The sequence below is a fragment of the Humulus lupulus genome, chromosome 7 (assembly GCF_963169125.1).
Source record: "Humulus lupulus chromosome 7, drHumLupu1.1, whole genome shotgun sequence".
Lineage (NCBI taxonomy): Eukaryota > Viridiplantae > Streptophyta > Magnoliopsida > Rosales > Cannabaceae > Humulus > Humulus lupulus.
This window is the reverse complement of record NC_084799.1, coordinates 101,270,376-101,278,196: the sequence shown is the minus strand read 5'-3', so window position 1 is coordinate 101,278,196 and position 7,821 is coordinate 101,270,376.

Sequence of the window (7,821 nt, the reverse complement as noted above, 5' to 3'; positions counted from 1 at the left end):
TACAAGGATGGTGTATAGGTTTTCTGGCTAGTGTGGTGGATACCACCAGGATTTCGTAGGTAGTTTTCAGTTTTGAGGTAAGGTTCAAGGTAGTTTTCAGTTTCTAGTTCTTGGTATTGTTGTGGATTTTGAGGTGAGTTTTGGTGGGGAATTTTAGGGAGTTGAGGCTGAATCTTTGAGGAGATGAAGGCCAAGCTAGTGAGGAGGATAACCTAGGTTGACCTCATCCATCAAAGGTAAGGAATTCTAGTTCAAGTTTTGTGGTTTCAATTGTTGTTCTTATTGAGTTTCTAAGCTTAAGGTTCAGCTACGGTGATTTCCTTGATTTGGGGTGCATTTGATTGAGTTATGTGTGGTTGGGATGTGTGGGGTGAGTTGGAGATGTTGGTAGGCTTTTTTTTATGTTTGGTTGAAGTTTGGAAGAGTTTTAGTAAGGCTCGGGGAAAATCGAAGGAGGAAAATGCAGGGTTTGTTGTGCTGTGACTAGCGTTGTAGCGCTAGTCACTGGGCGTTGTAGCGCTAGGCTATGTGGTCTAAGGCATTTTAGGCTCTGTTTGTAGCACTGTAGTGCTCTCCTTAGAGTGATGTAGCGCTACCCTGTTTCCAGAAAGGGGTATTTGGGTTATTTTCAAGGGTTTTTTCCCAGGGGTTCGGGGTTTGATTCCACCACCCCGTTTGGTGGAATTAGGGTTTCCCAAGGGCTCGGGATTGGTCCCGAGGCTAGGTTTTGGATTTGAGGTTTGGTGATAATTCTGATCTATGGCTGTGACTAGGTGTACGCTAGGGCTCAGGCGGGATCGTGCTCGAGGATCAAATTGAGCAAAGCTAGTGAATCAAAGGTAAGAAAACTGCACTCGGTTATGTGTTTGTGATGGGACTAAGAGCTCCCTATATCTGTATGATGTCATAGATGGTATTATTCCATGGGACATGTGATAAACGGCCTAAGGGTGCCGTAAATTATACTTGCGCACAGGGCGCAGCTCGACCACTGGTAGCTGAGGACAGCTTAATATTCACTGATCTCAGTTTAAGCGAGTCAGAGTTAGTGGGATAAATAGAGGGTGCGACCTAAGGGTGTTAACCCTAGTTATCATATGTGAATTGATTATTTATATGGAATGATATACTTAGTATGTTGAATACTTGATTAACATGAATGCTTAGACTGTTGAGTACATGCTTATGTGGTATGAGTTATCTGAATGTATGTTGAACGATTATGCTCTGTTATTGTGTTTTCTTGTTGGGCCTTGGCTCACGGATGCTACGTGGTGAAGGTAACGGCAAAGGCAAGTTGGACCCACCCTGAGATGGAGAGATGTGGGGCTGAATGTACATAGTCAGTTGTTCGGCTGCCACGGCCGAGGAGTGGAACAGGACGAGAAATGTTTAACTGTCTGTTTTGCCTTAGAGTGGCTAATCACTGTAGTTAAATCTTGAATCTTTTGTAAACAGTCTTTAACTTATTATTTTTGGGATCCCATGTAAAAATAATTTTTATTTAAAAGAAGTGAAGCTCTTGAGACCAAAATCTTTTAACCCTAGTTCAACTATAGTTTTGATAACACGTTTTGATTTAATTGATTTGATTAGCGAGTCTTGCACCTTTATAAACACACAGTGTAATGGTCTTGGCTATCCAGGGCGTTACAAGGCGAATTGGTCATTTGAGTTAAAAGCTAAGATAAGTATCAATTTGGCTTTATAGCCTTAGTGGGATGTGTAGAAAGCCGTAGAAGTTTGAAGAAAAGAAAGGAAACAAGGAAAAAGAAATTGAAGTCTTCTCTCTCTCACGGTTTGGGGATTCCATCTTCAATTGTTGGGGTCTTTTGGGGCTAAAATTCATAGGAGCTCTTGGGTAAGGCCTCGTGCTTGAGACCTTGATCAAGTTTGAGAATTCAGCAGGGATTAGGCATCCAACTGAGGTAAGTTTCTAGGTTCTGCTCTTGTGTTTCTGGTTTTGGCTAAGATGATTTTATAACTTGAGTTTTGGATGGAAACAAAGGGGATAAGCTTGAGGAAGTGAAGGGCTAGAGGCTGAAAGGACACTAGGGATAATCTAGGTTGAGAATCTCCGTTGAAGGTATGAAATTCTAGGTCTAAATTCCTGAGGTTTTAGTTGTTTTCTGTTGATTTTTTGAGCTCTAATCTCAGCCGTGGTGATTTTTGTATTTTGGGGTGCATGTGATTGAATTTCATATGGTTAGGTAATTTGGGGTGAATTGGAGATATTGGTAGGCTTGTTTTGATGTTTGGTTGAAGTTTGGAAGAGTTTTGGAAAGGTTTGGCTCGGGGAAAATCGAAGGAAAAAAAAAACAGGGTTGGTGGTGCTGTGACTAGCGCTAGCCTTTGGGCGCTACAGCGCTAGGCCTTGTGGTCTGGGCGCCTGTTGGCTCTGTTTGTAGTGCTAAAGCGCCTTCTTTATGGTGCTGTAGCACTACCCTGTTTCCAGAAGAGGGTTTTGGGATATTTTTTAGGGTTTTTGCCCAGGGTCTCGGGGTTTGATTCCACCACCCCGTTTGGTGGAATTAGAGCTTCCCGAAGGCTCAAGATTGGTCCTGAGGCTAGGTTTTGGATTTGAAGTTTGGTATGGTTCTAACTTGTGACCGTGACTATGTTTACGCTAGGGCTCGAAAAGGATCGTGCTTGAGGGGTGTCATCATTGATCAAAGCTACCGGAATCCAAAAGGTAAGAAAACTGCACCCGGTTATGTGTTTGTGTTGGGACTAAGAGCTCCCTATGTCTGTATAGTGTCATAGATGGTATTATGCCATGGGACATGTGATAAACGGCCTAAGAGTGCCGTAATCAATATTTACGCACAGGGTGCGGCTCGGCCACTAGTAGCTGAGGACAGCTTAATATCACTGAGCTCGGTTTAAGCGGGCCAGAGTCAGTGGGATAAATAAAGGGTGCGGCCTAAGGGCGTTGACCATTGTTATCATATGAGAATTTGTTATTAGTATGAAATGATGAACTTGGTATGCTGAGTACTTGATTATTGTGAATATTTGGAATTTTGAGTATATGATTATATTGTATGAGTTATCTGGTTGTTTGTTTGATGATTATGTTCTGTTAATGTGTTTTCTTGCTGGGCCTTGGCTCACGGGTGCTACGTGGTGTAGGTAAAGGCAAGGGCAAAGTGGACCAGTCCTGAGATGGAGAGCTTTGGGGCTGAATGTACATAGTCAGCTGATCGACCGCCACGGCCGAGGAGTGGTATAGGATGAGAAAAGCCCAATTTTCTGTTTTGCCCTTAGAGTGGCGAGTAACTGTACTCGAATCCTGAAATTTTGTAAAGTGTCTTTTAACATTACTACTTTTGGGATCACATGTAAAAATGTTTGATTATGACTAAATGAAACTTTTGTGACCCAAAATATTTTAACCTTAGTTCAACTGTAGTTTCAGTAACACGTTTCTAACTAAATGACTTGATTAGCAAGTCTTGCACCTTTATAAATACACAGTGTAACAGTCTTGGCTATCCAGGGTGTTACAATCGACCTACAATAAAGACAAACACAAGTGTAATCTTGCACAAAACAAACATAATGACTCAAGATTACCACAAAAACACATTCAAAAATGACACTAAAATGGAGTTATCAAACTCCCGCAAACTTACTCTTTACTCGCCCTCGAGTAAATAGCACAACAATAAACAGACTCGACTAAAAACCTTAACAACAAAGACACTTGAATCAAGCCGACAACAATAATTCACGCATCAAGCTATGATGACTAACACACTTATATAATCTTCAGAAAATCAACTTATAATCCAGAATTTCAGTCAAAACATTCTTCCAATTCACTTAAGTCCAAACAAAAGTAAGAGCTCTCAATATCATGATTAATAAATAACATGTATTCGAATCAATTCATGCTCACCAATTTTTTTTCATTACAATCAATTAATTTCATTATCCCATAAGCTTGCTATACTTACTAATCTCCATTAATGTAGAAAACACATGGTCATAAATCAATAGGACTTTGACAGCTTATAATTTAAAGGGCTTAGGTAAAGGTAGAGGAAAAAGTCATTTAGGCTCAAAATATACCATAAGCACTCAACCATACAATTCAACCTTTATCCACTCAAAATCTATAAAAAAAAAAAAAAACCAATCCCAAATTTCCCAATATTTCTTATTTTGAGAGAGAATTCATAAACTGAATTTTTTTTTCTTTTCTTTTTTTTCATTTCATTTCAATCTAATGATACTATACTCCCCCGAACTTACTCTTTGAGTACAAGTGTTAAAAGTTGGCTCCATATTGTTACAATTTCTCTCCCAACCTTGGTTGGTCATTGAAAAATTCCAATACCATTATTCATTGTATTCCATCATGTCAACCAACATCCAATAGGCTTCATCAACGGATACTTGGTAGAAATTGGTGGTACCATCTCCTCTTTCTACCCATTCTCTTGCTTCGACATTCAACCCATTGAGGAAGACTTCTAATTGACACTCTTTGGACGAACCATGGTATAGGAACCTCATTAGCAAAGCCTTGTATTTCCACCATTCCTTGTATAAAGGCTCCAAGTCAAGTTGAACATAATCCATGAGGACTTGCATAAGAGACATCTCAAGTTCCTCACAAGACAAACAACAAACATAGAAAATAATAATAATAATAATAATAAAAGGAAAAAGGAAAAAATGAAAATAAAATATATAAACAAAATTAGAATCAAGAATCAATTATATTTGATATTGGATAAATGGTCCCCGGCAACGGCGCTAAAAACTTGATCAGTAAAATATCACGCAAATGTACGTGGTCTTCCATATTAGCACCTTTGAACTGCCTCGAGCTAGTTGTCACTCTTGAATTGGATATAACTAGAGCAGGACGGATTCACTTAGATAATGCTCGGGCTGGATGAGGGCGACCTGGACACCGGACACTTCGATCTATTGTCATCAGCAATAGCACATTCGCTAAGCTCCCATTATCACTCAAGGTTCTTTTCACCCTCTGATTAGTGAGATGAATGGTTATTATCAGCAGATCATTATGAGGGAATTGGACATGGCTAGTATCTTCTTCCGTAAAAATTATTGGTTGTTTATCCAATCGTTGTTGTTTAGATAACCTCTACTCTGGATTAAATATTTCCCTCTCTTGAATCTTTAGCTCTTGGATATATCTTTTTTGAGCTCCATTGCTTGTACATGTTGGGTGAGGTCTGCCTACAATGGTGACTATATCTCTTCCTTCAACAGGAGGAGGGATGATCTGGTTTCTAGGAGTTGGGAAAGCTGCTCGTGGATTGATTTGGTTTCCCTAAGCTAGGTGAGGATTTTGCGTTGCTGGTTGATTAGGGGCTACTCGATTCCGAGCATATTGCGCTAACGGTCTAGCTCAGTTGAGTGTCTCGATCTCATGCTTTAATAGACAGCAATCATTAATGTTGTGTCCAATGTCGTTATGAAAATGACAAAATTTGGTCAGGTCTCCCTTTACCTGCTGGTTCTTCAGGGGCTCTAGCTTCTTAAATGGAAGATGGGCAGAACTAGCCATATAAATGTGTTTGTGTGTGTCTGTTAGGTCAGTATATGCGGTGAAGTTAAAAGTGTTCTTCTCCCCTGCCTTATTCTTTTTTGACCCAATCTGGTCGCCCTCACCATTTCCCTTTATTTTATTACTTCCTACTTGGTGGCTATGGGCCACGGGCTAAGTAGTAGCTACAACATCCGTCGCCACTCCAGCGGGCGTAATAGGGGTTTAGCTAGTTCCTGGGACGGTAGACTCTGATTCTTCCATGTTGATCCACTCCTGAGCAAGAGCCATGAACTTTTCGTTACTTTTTACTCCTTTCCTTTGGACTTCCTTCCATAGTTCTCCACCCACGATGATTCATGTCCTCACAGCCATGAGCTTGGCACTATCGGCAACGTCTCTAGCTCGTGTCGCTATATTGGTCAACCAATTAAGGTAGGCCTTCAAGGATTCATCAGGCTCTTGTTTAATGTTGGCCAGTGAGTCGGCCTCAACTCGAATATCCTTTGCAACCCAAAACTTCCTCTTGAACTCAATGGACACTTTTTCCCAGGAGGCGATCGAGTGTTTCTTATACTTGTTAAACCATAACTTGGTCGGTCCTATCAAATTATTCGGGAATAGGACACACCTTAAGTTGACGCTAACGTTATGGGCCATCATCAAATTGTTGAAGGTACAACGTGGTTAGACGGGTCAATAGTTCTGTCATATGTTGGCATATTTGGCATTCGGAAGCCAACCGGATAGGGAACTGCTGCGATGAGAGGAGAAATATGCTCGAGCTCATCATCAAAGTCCCAATCGTCCACATTTTTCCCAGAGAAAAGTCTCTTCATCTGTTCTCCCATCACAGGCAGTCATTCAAGGGTTGGATACTTTGTCTCTTTGTTTGTTGTACCTCAAAACTACAAGTTGAATTACTCAACACGGGGTATAGCTGGCAGACAAGCATATGAAGGAAGTGTACAGAGTATCTCGTTAACTCTGAAGTGAGAAGCTCGAGTCAACTTGATAGCCTACTACAACTAGATAGTTTCTAGTTCGCTTCTTGTGCCAGCAACTTAGTTCGAGATACGCATCGCCTAGATCACCTTCATGAAACTATGAACATGACCCGTGTCAGTTCACGTTAGTCCTACAACACCCCGCTCGAAGAATGTATTCCGCTCTCGGAAGCATAGTTATGACGCACAGTGAAGGATCCCAAAAGACTCAGAGATTCTTTACAAGCGTCATAAAGGCCCAGATTTTATTATGCATTTATTTCCTGATATAATAGATATAAATTGAATAGGAAATCATGTATTTATGGAAAACGGAAGTTACCTGAATTTTTAAGTTACCATATTAATGTACGGTTACCCAAAACTGTCCATGAGAACCTCTTATAAATTCAAGGGGAATGGGCAGCAAAAGGGATCGACTTTTTGTATGCAAAAACTCTGCTGAAATTGTCATAGACAATTTCCTCAAGAGTCCTAAACAAATTAATAAGAGTGACTCGTGGACTATGTACATTTTAACCACTGAACCACGTAAAATTGTGTGAGTGCATTCGTGTTCTTAGTTTTTGGTATTTCTTATACATTCAGTTTACCAAAAGCCTAATCTATTTATTGTTAGATTTCTTAAAACCATGTTGCCGAAAAACCATGTCAATAGATTGGTGCTTTCATTGAGAGCATATTAGGCTTGAATTCCCACGCATGTTTTAACCCAACAATCACTATAGTGGTCACCCGTTCTATGCGCAACAATGAAATAGAGCATCTAGATGAACGCATATCCGTACAACTTCGACCTGGAAAACAGCATGTGGACCAAAACGATGCTGGAAACTCAACGTCACAGCCACAAAATCCCCATCCTGGGCACCTGAAAGCCATCGAGATGGAAAATTCCCAGTTAAGGAACCAACTTGCCCAGGCCAATAAGAAAACTGAGGAGATTTTACCTCGATTACCCCCTCCTGCAACTGATGCTAATGTATCATTGATCCCTCGGGAATAATCAACCTAATATCAGTCGCTCTGTCATAACTGCAACTCCAAGTTCTATACCTTCTGAACAGACTTTGCAAAATACTCAAACTGCCAATTCTCATAAGAATCACCAACCTAACATCAGTCGTTATGTTCAAATTGTGACCTCGAGTTCTGTACCTTCTGAACAGATTCTGCAAAATGCACAACCTGCCAATCCTCGTAGGAATAATAATTCAACTCACATTCCCAGGAATTAGTCTGGCTAGACAAGGCGAGCTGAAGCCGATTCAAGGAGAAGAGACCTCC